The 12,122-nt window shown below is 45.5% G+C and overlaps 1 non-coding gene and 1 pseudogene across 1 annotated transcript; one reads left to right on the top strand and one right to left on the bottom strand.

Moving 5' to 3' along the window:
* The first annotated feature begins 3,078 nt into the window (after positions 1–3,078).
* TRNAA-AGC (transfer RNA alanine (anticodon AGC)) lies at positions 3,079–3,150 on the top strand. Its single transcript has one exon. It is a non-coding gene; the product is annotated as a tRNA-Ala (tRNA).
* A 1,807-nt stretch (positions 3,151–4,957) lies between these two features.
* Positions 4,958–6,014, bottom strand: LOC104650412 (large ribosomal subunit protein eL13 pseudogene; annotated as a pseudogene).
* Between the last annotated feature and the right edge of the window lie 6,108 nt (positions 6,015–12,122).

The following is a 12,122-nucleotide window of genomic DNA, read 5'->3' as shown; positions in this document are numbered from 1 at the left end:
ACGGGGTTTCACCATGTTGACCAGGATGGTCTCAATCTCTTGACCTCGTGATCCACCCGCCTCGGCCTCCCAAAGTGCTGGGATTACAGGTGTGAGCCACCATGCCCGGCCCCAAGTTTTTCTTTGAGTACTTTTTAATCTTTCTCCTCCCCTTGTTAACTTTCCCCAGATCCTAGTTTCAGTTTCTGTTGCTTTGGCTAGATTTTCAGGCCCAAGGGTTTTCACACTTGCCTGATTATCAAATTCAACTGGGAAAGATGAAATAACACAAGACTGCACGGATGTGAGGACAATCTGGCTGCGACATCTGTCACCCCATGAAGATTCCCAGGCCCTTTTCTGGTTTTCTGGAGACTCTGAAAGCACTCAGCATCTCAGTCTCTTGGGTAAGGCCTGGGAATATGTGTTTTTTTTTTTTTTTTTTTTTTTTTTTGAGACGGAGTTTCGCTCTTGTTACCCAGGCTGGAGTGCAATGGCGCGATCTCGGCTCACCGCAACCTCCGCCTCCTGGGTTCAGGCAATTCTCCTGCCTCAGCCTCCTGAGTAGCTGGGATTACAGGCACGCGCCACCATGCCCAGCTAATTTTTGTATTTTTAGTAGAGACGGGGTTTCACCATGTTGACCAGGATGGTCTTGATCTCTCGACCTCGTGATCCACCCGCCTCGGCCTCCCAAAGTGCTGGGATTACAGGCGTGAGCCACCGCGCCTGACCGGGAATATGTGTTTTTATTCAACACCCCCAGGGACAAGTTCACCTTTGGGGACTCCTGCAGCGTTGTCCCAAAAGCACATAGAGGAAGGTCTAGGGGAGAAAAACCTCTTTCCCACCCAGTGCTAGGTTCATGGCTGAGTCCTCCTAACAGAAGATAGATTAACAAGAGAAAAGCATACACATCGATTAAACTAAGTTTTATGTGGCACAGGCGCCTTCGGAAATGAAGACCTAAAGTAACAGGAAAATCTGTGTACACCACATCCGTGAATAACGTTGTTTCATTTAACATCATTTTGTTATAACGCTGATGAGAAAAAAATCTGTTTCTCCTGGAAGCTGCTGTCTGTGTGGGTTTCCTCCCACAAATCAAAAATGTTCACATTAGGTTCCTTGGCTATCTACATAGTCAGTCTGAGGTGGGGAGGGGAGGGAACGTGCAGGCGCATGTGTGTGTGTGTGGGGGGGGGGGGTGAGTGAGAACCAGTCCTATGATGGAATGGCCAGCTGTCCAGGGTGCGTTCCCACCTAACACTCTGAGCAGTGGAACTAGGCTTCAGCCACCCAAGACCTTGAACCAGAGTAAGCAGGTTGAAAAAAATAAAAATTCAGGAAGCATACCATCATCCTACAAATGCATGGCAATCGATATGGTGCTAAAGCACTCAGCCACTGTATTCTTGTTTTTGAACGGTGTGGTGGTAGGAATTGCTCCCTACAATTGTTGTTTTGCAAACATTTATTCCTTGCTATAACTGATCACCACTAGAACTGCTGTCACTGATTCACCAAAAATTGGGTAAAAATTATATTATTTGTTTTTATTAATCTTAAGTATATGTATAGCTCATTTCTTTCAATATTTAATATTAGAAGTGTCTGGAGTCTTTATTTAGAAATTTGGTGTTTTGTGACCAGAAATTTGCCATACTTAACTCTTGTTTGTATCAATTAGTGTAGTCTATGGTAAAATTGGTTTTGTTTTGCTTGAAGTGATAGTTTCCAAGAACCAATCGACAGTGAGGACTTCCTATATTTTTATGCTTGGGTTTGATGAAGAAGTAGATAGTCCTGTAGAAGTATAATTGGACAATGGGGGTGTGATCTAATTGTTATAAACTGGGGTGAACTTAGCAAAGCCTGTTTCTTCAGATTCTCCTTGGCATGTCCGTGTGTTCATTTCTTTCCTCCAGGTATAGGGAAGAGCTGGCTCTGAAATGACAGTCTTAACACCCACTTTAATGGGAAGATCAGCTAACTTTCATGGCCCTATTTACCGAACAAGGGCCCAGAGAAAGAGACGTTTCTGCTTCTGCTATTTTCTCAAATGCGAAGGTGCCGTATTTTGGAAGTAGTGTGACCTGAACTCCGTCAAAAGACGTCTAAGTGTTTTTAATCTCTGGATGACAGGGCCGCGTGTGGCTCACGCATTGCAGGTATACCGTGGCCATTTCCATGTGTATCCATTCCTAGGCGCGCAGTCCAGCTGGCTGTGACCGGCCGGGAGGGCCAGGCCTGGAGCTGGGGAGGTCCCTAACGTAGGCTAGATGTTGTTTTCAGGTTTCCAAGGAGAATCAGGTCCCTTAAGGGTGGGAGCGAATCAGAAGAAAACAGAAAAGATGAAGGATTTGCTCCAGAAGCTCATTTGTGGATTGACTGTCGTAGCAAGGTTTGGCGAGCGGCGGGAGCGCCTGGTGGTTGTGCCGGGAGTGGGGAGGTCTGAGCCCCGTCCAGGAGCGCGGAGGCGTCTGCAGCCACAGGTCGCCCCGCTCCTCATACCTTCTGCTCCGCGGAGGGTCCCCCGGGAAGAGGCGCCGTAAGCGCGGGTGTGCCCTTCTCGCTCCTTCTCCTCCCAGTGCGCAGCTCGGGACTCTCCACACCAGCGCCTCCGAGCCGCGAAACGCAGCGCGCGCAGGTTCCGCGCCCCGAGGCCGGGCGTGGGAACCTTCGGGAGCGGCGACCGCGACCGGCGCGAACCTCTGCAGTTCCCCGCCTGTCGTTTCCCCACGTGGACCTGCGTTCCAGCGGCGGCGTTCCGGGGTTTCTGTTTCTCCTGCTGCGTTCTGCTCGCGGTTTCGCGGCAACGGTTCCAAGCAGAGACGGCCCCATCGCAGACCTTCCCCGGGGGCGGCCGGGCTGCTCGCAGTCCCGCGGGCCGCTGTCGAGCGGGCGTCCCGGGCTGAGCTGCGACGGGAGATCCCGGGCCCAGCCGGAACTTTCAACATCCTTTTTCCTTGTCTCAGCGTTGCCAGGAGACAATATCCAGTACAGCGAATTCAAAACGCAGTTCGACTTAATGTGCTGCTTGGCACAACCGGAAATCCTGACAGGCCATAGAAATATTTTGGCCAAGGGAAGTCGTAAGGGGGTGTAGCTCAGTGGTAGAGCGCGTGCTTAGCATGCACGAGGCCCCGGGTTCAATCCCCGGCACCTCCACTTTTTCCACCGCCCTCCTGGTTGTGGCATTGTTTGCAAGACTACGTCCGCCGTGTCCACGACTCGCCTCGGTTTTGTTTCGTTTTTTGTTTTTGTGGCACTTCCATTCTCTATCAGTTCTTCTAATTCACATGGAAAACTAGGAAAACAAACTCTGTTTTGCTTTTAATATGGATTCATTTCTGCCCTAAGGCTTTGACATCACTCTGGGTGTCTGGGTTAAGAGATAAAAGACCAGACGAAAGACGCCCGGGAAGCACAGACTGGCTCAGAATTCCAAAAGCCGAAAAACAAGCAAGTCACCAAGCTAACAAGCCTAATCACATTGGTTACATTTCCCAGTATTATCGAAGAGCAAGCAAGAAAGAAAAAGACCAAAAACAAATGCGAAACTACAGGTATTTTCTTTAGATCCCTTCTTTCTTGAGCTCTTCCTTGATCAAAGGACAGACCCAGAGGATGGAAAAAATGTCCCGGATTTTAGGACTCATATGTGATAAAGTTTTGGTTTACAGCTTCAGGAGTCACATATGAAAAGGTTCTGGTTTACAGTTTTAGGACTCACAAGTGAAAAGGTTTCTGGTTTGATATTGTTTTAAGTAACAATAGTGCCTTTGGGAGAGTTTCCCCAAGACCAAGCCTGCCACCTACAGGAAGGTGAAATCGGAGGCGCTAGCCGGTCAGCCTTTTCTCGTATTGAAATGCAGTGTGACAGTCAAAGGGAAGTTGATCTCAGACGCCTGGGTCTCCTTCTTCACCGGCAGTTATCTGGAAGGAGTCTGCAGCAACCTTAATTCTTGCCCCTTCAGGAGAAAGAAAGAATTCCATTGAGGGGCATAGGCAGAAGGAGGGCCAGAGGCAAGCCTTAACAGCAGGAGTGAACGTTTGTTAAAAAGATTGATAGCGGCAATGAAAGGAAGGCAAATACATGGGAAGAGGGCCAAGCGGGCGACTTGAAGGACCAGGGGTATGGCTTGACGTCTCGGACTGGGGAGGTAAACGCTGGCATACTTCCTGGATCTTTTGTTACTTCTCCCCGTTGCTGAGATCTTACTAAGCAGTGACTGGCGCCCAGTGTCAGGTGTTTTCTATCTATTAAGAAACGGCCTTTCTGTGGCACCAGCTGTGAGCAATTTTTACTTCAGAAAAATCGTTAACAACCGCCTGACCCTTTACTTCTGGTGCGTGTGTGTGTGGAGAGCCCCCTCCTGCCCTGCTCACACCTGTGCCACCGACTGTAACAAAATCATACAAGCTTCATACAAGCCCTTGGCAAAGAGCCACTCCTGTGCCACCTCTCAGGCCTTGAGGCACAAGTATTAATGGCATGGTCTGCCCTCAAAAGGATGGATCAGCGAAGAGCCCTGTGCAGAATGGAGGATCAGGGTTGTTTCGGTAGTGAATCCTGGGAGCTCAGGTAAGTAGAGTATAGACTCCATGCCTAAAGGGACATTTACTGCCAGGAAAGGGCCCAGGGCATAAGCAGCCATTGCCCAGGATTACGTGTGATACTGGGCGTGTGCCGTAAGTGCAAGGGCATATTTGTGCTTGACAAACCCACAATGGTCCTTTCCAGTGCGATTCTAAGGTTAATCTTTCATGCTGTCTTTTCCAAAATACCGTTTCCTGACCCGCGGATGTATCTGATTTGGAAATGCAGTTGAGACCTGCTGGACAGGACTGACATTAGATTTTGATAATTCCTGCAAAATTAGAGTGTAACGAGGTAGAATGTCAGAGAAAGAATCAGTCTAAACTTCATAGATTTCTTTTTAAAATTTATCTATTACAAGACCCTAAGCGGGCTTTATTTTTTCTTTTCAACATCCTGTTTTGCAGCTTCCTTGGCTCTTTTTGCCCGTATGTCAAAGAGCCAGGTGTTGGCACCGGCCCTGCTGAGACTAGGGAAAGCTTTGAAAGTCCTCTACTTCTCAGTGGTAGCTCAGGCTTTCTCCTCCTCCTCCTCCTCCTTCTTTTTTTCCTTTCGTTTCTTTTCTTTTTCTTTCTTTTTCTTTTTTTTTTTTTTTTGAGATGGAGTCTCGCTCTGTCGCCCAGGCTGGAGTGTAGTTGCGGCATCTCGGCTCACTGCGGCAACCTTCGCCTCCCGGGTCCGGTTCAAGCAATTCTCCTACCTCAGCCTCCCAAGTAGCTGGGATTACAGGCACGAGCCACCATGCCCAGTTAATTTTTGTATTTTTTAGTAGAGACGGGGTTTCACCATGTTGGCCAGTCTGGTTTTGAACTCCTGAACCAAATTGATCCACCCACCTCGGCTTCCCAAAGTGCTGGGATCACAGGCGTGAGCCACCGCGCCCGGCCGGGCTTTCTCCTTCTTACAGAAATTCCGGATGGGCATGACCGGTCCTGTCAGCTGGGTGACCAGTTTCAGTTCTTCAGCAGAACTGTCTCCCTTCTTGGGGGCCGAGGGCTTCCTGGGAAAGAGGGTGCGTTTGGAGAAGTGCTCCTTGAGCCGCCGCACATTGGCCTGCAGGGGCTCGGTGGACTTGTGCTGCCCTCTCGAGTCCACAATCTACAGAGATGTCAGTGATCCCAGCCACCTTCTTGTGAATGTCCGTCACCCTGAGCTCCTCCGGGCTGAAGCCGCGGCGGGCGCACACCTTGGTTTGATACCGCACAGGGGGGCACCGCGTGAGGAGCCAGAGGGGTCTCAACGCGGGCCGCGCGGGCGATGCAGCGCGCCTTTGGCTTGCGCGGGCCTTGAGTCTGCGGATCTTCAGCGCAGGCTGGGTGAACCACGTGGCCACGCGCCGCTGCCAGTCCTGGGGGAAGTGGGGCTTAAGGATCACGCCGTTCCGGCTGGGCCCACGGCTGCCTACTGCCTCCTGCGCGGATGCTTTATACATCTCCACAGCAGTGTTATGTAGCAAGGTTTTATGGCGAGTTTTGTAGCATAGATCATATTACTGTAGGGCTGACGGTAAAGTTTTAGTTTAAGGAAAGCTCTGAAAATTTGTAAACGTGTAACCGCCTAATGGGTTTAGCTTGCCTGCTGCCAAGACAGGACAATTTATCAAGACAGCGGCAGGCAGAGCCGGCCGTGCGGGGAAAACCCGTTTTATTACTCAAATCACTCTCCCCAAGTGGACTGGCGTTTTTAAGGATAATTTGGCGGGTAGGGGACCAGTGAGTTGGGAATGTTGATTGGTTGGGTAGGAGATGAAATCACAGGAAGTGGAAGCTGTCCTCCTGCCTTGACTGAGTTCCTGGAAGGGGCCACAAGACCAGCTGAGCCGGTTTATCGTGATTGGTGGTGCCAGCCAGTCCACAGAGTGCGGGGTCTGCAAATACCTCAAGCACTGATCTTAGGTTTTACAATAGTGACGCAATCCCCAGGAGCAATCTGGGGAGGTTTAGAGTCTTGCCGCCTCCAGCTGCAAGACTCCTAAGCCAAGTTTTCTAATCTTGTGGCTGATTTGTTAGTCTACAAAAGCAGTCTAGTCCTGCAGGCAGGAAGCAGGTTTCTTTAGGAAAGGGCTGCTATTGTCTTTGTTTCAAAGCTAAACTATCAGCTAAGTTCCTGCCAAAGTTAGGTCAGCCTACAACCAGGAATGAACAACGACAGCTTGGGAGTTAGAAGCGAGATGGAATTGGTTAGGTCAGATCTCTTTTCCAATGGTGTTTTCAAATGCTGCTTTAAAGAAGACCATAAATTTGTGCTGCTTTCTCAGATTTTGAGAATAAGAACCAAAAGTATATGTTTTAATGGGAGAACCTTAAGAATTTCACTACTGAAGTGGATTTCTGTGTCCATTAACATTGCCAGACATTTTGTATTTCCCAGGTAGGAAAACAAAATCTGCAAGCTTTGAATGATACTTGCGATTATGTTTTGATAACAGAGCTGCTGTACTGTTCCTCTTTCAAATGCTCAGTAGCCACATGTGGCATGTCATACCTACCAAGTGGATGGCACAGATATAGAACATTTTCATCATTGTAAAAAGCCCTGTTTGACAACACTAACTTAAAGTATTAATCTTTTAGAAGGGAAAGCTGCAGTCTGACCAAAAATTACACAATTTTACTTTTGAAGATATTGTTGAAACATGTTCCATTTTTAAAAATTTTGGACAACGGAATAAAATCTATTTGTAAATGCCCAAATGGTACTTGAGGTGAAAACCGGAAAGCTTGCTATAGCTGTAGTTTTTTGTAGGGTTTGACTAAACATAAAGAAGATTCAGGCACCCATAGAGCTTCTTGAGGAAAATTTTCTAAGAATAATTTTGAAAATTTGGAGTGAATTTGTTCTTTCCCTTATTTATGGGTGCTTTCAAGTGTTCAGCACATCCGAGTTCTGGAGAATGACTGAGGCGCCACCCAATGGCTGTTTTGGGAAGACCAAGGTCCTTTGCCTTCTGAGAGTTTTGAGATGGTCACTATCTTTCCGTATGGTAGATTCTTGTTTTTGAATATGCCCGTCTGGGTTTTTTAAACACAGAGAAACTGTTTTTACAATACCTATAGTAGTTGTCTAGGGCAGTTGCTCTAGCCTCGAAAGTTCTAACTTTAGAATGGGCTTGAATATACACAACTGAGTTATTTTCCTCTGATAAATCATTAACATTTTCCCATGTTTTATTGTAGTGCTCATGGCAGTTTAAAATACCTTATAATAGCATATAATAATATATATGAACAACCTGAAGCCATATGTATATGAACAAGCTAAAGTCACATGTATGCTTGTACACAGGTTAACTCTTTTTTTTTTTTTGAGACGGAGTTTCGCTCTTGTTACCCAGGCTGGAGTGCAATGGCGCGATCTCGGCTCACCGCAACCTCCGCCTCCTGGGTTCAGGCAATTCTCCTGCCTCAGCCTCCTAAGTAGCTGGGATTACAGGCACGCGCCACCATGCCCAGCTAGTTTTTTGTATTTTTAGTAGAGACGGGGTTTCACTATGTTGACCAAGATGGTCTCGATCTCTCGACCTCGTGATCCACCCCCCTCGGCCTCCCAAAGTGCTGGGATTACAGGCTTGAGCCACCGAGCCCGGCCACAGGTTAACTCTTAAATCTTCACCAAGATTCATCATGCTCAAATTGGAACTACAGTTGCGCTTTCACACAAAGGCCTTTCCATCAACAGCTGACCACATACACGACTGTGGTTTTGTAAGACTGTAATACCGTAGTTTTACTGTACGTTTTCTGTGTTTAAATACACAAATACTTACCTGTCTGTTCCACTGTCCTACAGTATTCATACAGTAACATGCTGTGGTGGTTTGCAGCCTAGGAGCAATAGGTATGGGGTAGGCTCTACCATCTAGGTTTGTGTTAAATAGTTTCTAAGATGTTCACACAGTGATGAAATGGCCTAACGACTGATTTCTCATATCAGATCCCTGAGGTTGATCTAGGGATAACTCTGTTAGTCCAGTCGTCTGGGTAGGTGTTAGCAAAGGGATTGTTGCCATTACAGAAAATTAAGAAGTTATGGTATCTCCAGTACAAAAGTATACCTTGAATTTGTTTTATTTTATTTATTTATTTATTTTTTTGAGATGGAGTTTCGCTCTTGTTACCCAGACTGGAGTGCAATGGCGCGATCTCGGCTCACCGCAGCCTCCGCCACCTGGGTTCAGGCAATTCTCCTGCCTCAGCCTCCTGAGTAGCTGGGATTACAGTCACGCGCCACGATGCCCAGCTAATTTTTTGTATTTTTAGTAGAGATGAGATTTCACCATGTCGACCAGGATGGTCTCCATCTCTCGACCTCGTGATCCACCCACCTCGGCCTCCCAAAGTGCTGGGATTACAGGCTTGAGCCACCGCACCCGGCCGAATTTGTTTTATTTTTAATTGAGAAACAGCACTGATACCTTGATGAATTTTTAAAGATATGAACCATCAAAAAATCAGAGTTCCCTGAGGGGAAGTATCAGTCAATACATGGAATGATTTTGTATTTTTCTCTGATAAAGGGATCAAGAAGGGCTAATCAGTGCACCAATATCAATAGACAATTCCGATCATGTCAGCCTTCTTCACCAACTCTTAAAAATACTCACGTTTTACTTCACCAGACCTTTCTGCCCTTTTGCTTTTTATGTTACTGTTTTGTTGTATGTTTGTTTGAAGAGAAGAGGCCTCGTGCTATTGCCCAGGTTGGAGTGCGGTGGTGTGATCTTAGCTCACTACAGCCTCCAAGTTCTGGGCTCAAGGGATCCTTCCACTGTAGCTTCCTGAGTACCTGGGACCACAGGTGGAGCCACCTCAGCCGACCTCACCACACCTTTGCCTCTGAAAAAAAGCAGTCAGCACACACCCCTCTATCCCAGATCCTAACAGGACTGTTTTAGAATTTCTACTTTTACATATTCTTTCTCGTATAATCTTTGCCTCATTATAGCTTGCAAACAGTAATGAATCCGAAAACACTTCTTTCTCCATCTCAGTATGTCTCTAATCCTCTCCCCTGGACTATGTTTAGCTACTAGACTTTCCTTAGGGAGGTAAGTGCAGCATTCCTGCCATGAAAGGACACTGCACGTATTCACAGTATTAAAGTCTTCCACTCCATGAGCACAGGATGCCTTTCCATTTATTTGTATCTTCTCGGATTTCTTTTAGTATATTCACAGTATTAAAGTCTTCCACTCCACAAGCATAGGATGCCTTTCCATTTATTTGAATCTTCTCGGATTTCTTTTAGCAATGTTTGTAGTTTTTCCTATACAAGTCTTTTACCTCCTTGGTTCAGTTTATGCCTAAATATTTCATTATTCTTGGTGCTATAGTAAATGGGATTGTTTTCTTATTTTTCTTTTCAGCTTCATTGTTAGCTTGTAGAAATGCAACTGACTTTTGTGTGTTCCTTTTATACCCTGCTACTTTTCTAAAATTGTTTATTAGTTGTAACAGTTTTTTTTTTTGTGTGTGTGGGAAGGTCTTCAGGGTTTCCATATATAAGATCATGTCATCTGTAAACAGATAATTTTAGTTTTCTTTTCTAATTTGGATGGCTTTTGTTAATTCTTTCCTTCCGTTTCTTTCAAGATGGGGTCTGGCTATGTTGCTCATGCTGGAGTGCAACGGTGTGATCTCAGCTCAGTGCAAGCTCTGCCTCCCACGTTCAAGTGAACCCTGCCTCAGCCTCCCAAGTAGCTGGGATTACAGGTGCGCACCATCATGCATGGCTAGTTTTTGTATTTTTGTGTGTGTGGAGATGGGGTTTTACCATGTTGCCTAGGCTGGTCTTGAACTCCTGGGCTCAAGCAATGTAGCTCCTCAGCCTCCCAAAGTGCTGGGTTTCCAGGCGGTCATCACCGCACTGGACCTCTTTTTCTTGTTGATTGCTCTGACTAGGACTTTTAGTGCTATATTGAACAGTAGTGGTGAGAGTAAGCATCCTTGCCTTGTTCTAGATCTTAGAGGAAAAGCTTAAGGCCACTGAGTATATTACCTGTAGGCTTTTCATGTATGGCTTTTATTAAGTTGAGGCAGTTTCATTCTATTCCTAGTTGCTGAGTCTTTTTTTCATAAAAGTGTGCTGACTTTTGTTGAGTCCTTTCTCTATGTCAATTGAGATGTCTATGTGATTATTGTCTTTAATTTTATTAATATGGATTAATTAATAATATGCATTGATTGGGCTGGTCGTGGTGGCTCATGCCTGTAATCCTAGCACTTTGGGAGGCCAAGGTGGGTGGATCACCTGAGGTCAGGAGCTCAAGACCAGCCTGGCCATCATGGTGAAACCCCATCTTAAAAAAAAAAATGCATTGATTGTTGTATATTGAACAATCTTTGCATCTCAGCTATAAATACCACTTGGTCATAGTGTATAATCCTTCTAATGTGATGTTGAATTTGGCTTACTAGTATGTTGTTAAGAATTTATGCATCAGTGTTTATCGGAGATACTGGCCTGTAATTTTCTTTTCTTACAGAGTTCTTGTCTGGCTTTGGTATCAGGATAATGCTGGCCTCATAAAATTTGTTTGAGAATGTTCCCACATCTTCCATTTTTGGAAAAGTTTGAGAAAGATTCATGTTAATTCTTAAATGCTTGGTGGAATTCAACCATGAAACCTTCTGGTCCTGGATTTTTCTTTGTCATGAGGATTTGGATTTCAAATTCAATTTCCTTATTAGTTATGGATCTGTTTAGATAATTTACTTCTTCCTGATTCAGTCTTGGTAGGTCATATGTTCCTAGCAATTTATCTGTTTCTTCTATGTTATTCAATTTGTTGGCATATAATTGTTCACAGTTGATATGGTTTGGCTCTGTGTCCCCTCCCAAATCTCATCTGGAATTGTACTCCCATAATTCCCACATGTTGTGGGAAAGACCCAGTGGGAGAGAATTGAATCATGGGGGTGGTCTCCCCCATACTGTTTTTCTGGTAGTGAATAAGTCTCATAAGACCTGATGGTTTCATCAGGGGTTCTGCTTTTGCATCTTCCTCATTCTTTCTTTGTCCGCTGCCCTCCACGTAAGACGGGACTTGCTCCTCTTCCCTCCCACCATGATTGTAAGACTTCCCCAGCCACGTGGAACTGGAAGTCCAATTAAAGCTCTTCTTTTGTGAACTGCCCCATCTCTGGTATGTCTTTATCAGCAGTGTGAAAATGGACTAAAGCAATAGTTGTCCGATAATTGTTTTTATTTCTGTGACAATAGTAATGTTCCCTCTTTCATTTCTCATTTTTATTATTTGAATCCTCTCTCTTTTTTTCTTAGTCTAGCTAAGGGTTTGTTAATTTGCTGACTTTTTTTCCCTAAAAAACAAACTCAATAATTTTTTTTTCTTTTCTCTATTTTGTCTCTGCCCTAATCTTTACAGTTTTATTTCTTCTGCTGTCTTTTACTTTAGTTTGTTTCTTCTCTTTCTAGTTTCTTTCATTCTTTTTTTTGTTTTCTTTTGTTTTTTGTTTTTTGGGACAGAGTCTCACTGTCACCCAGGCTAGAGTGCAGTGGCACAACCTTGGCTCACTGAAAT

This window comes from Saimiri boliviensis, chromosome 4 (assembly GCF_048565385.1).
Source record: "Saimiri boliviensis isolate mSaiBol1 chromosome 4, mSaiBol1.pri, whole genome shotgun sequence".
NCBI lineage: Eukaryota > Metazoa > Chordata > Mammalia > Primates > Cebidae > Saimiri > Saimiri boliviensis.
The sequence above is the reverse complement of the archived record's forward strand: the minus strand, read 5'-3'. Positions and strand labels throughout refer to the sequence as shown.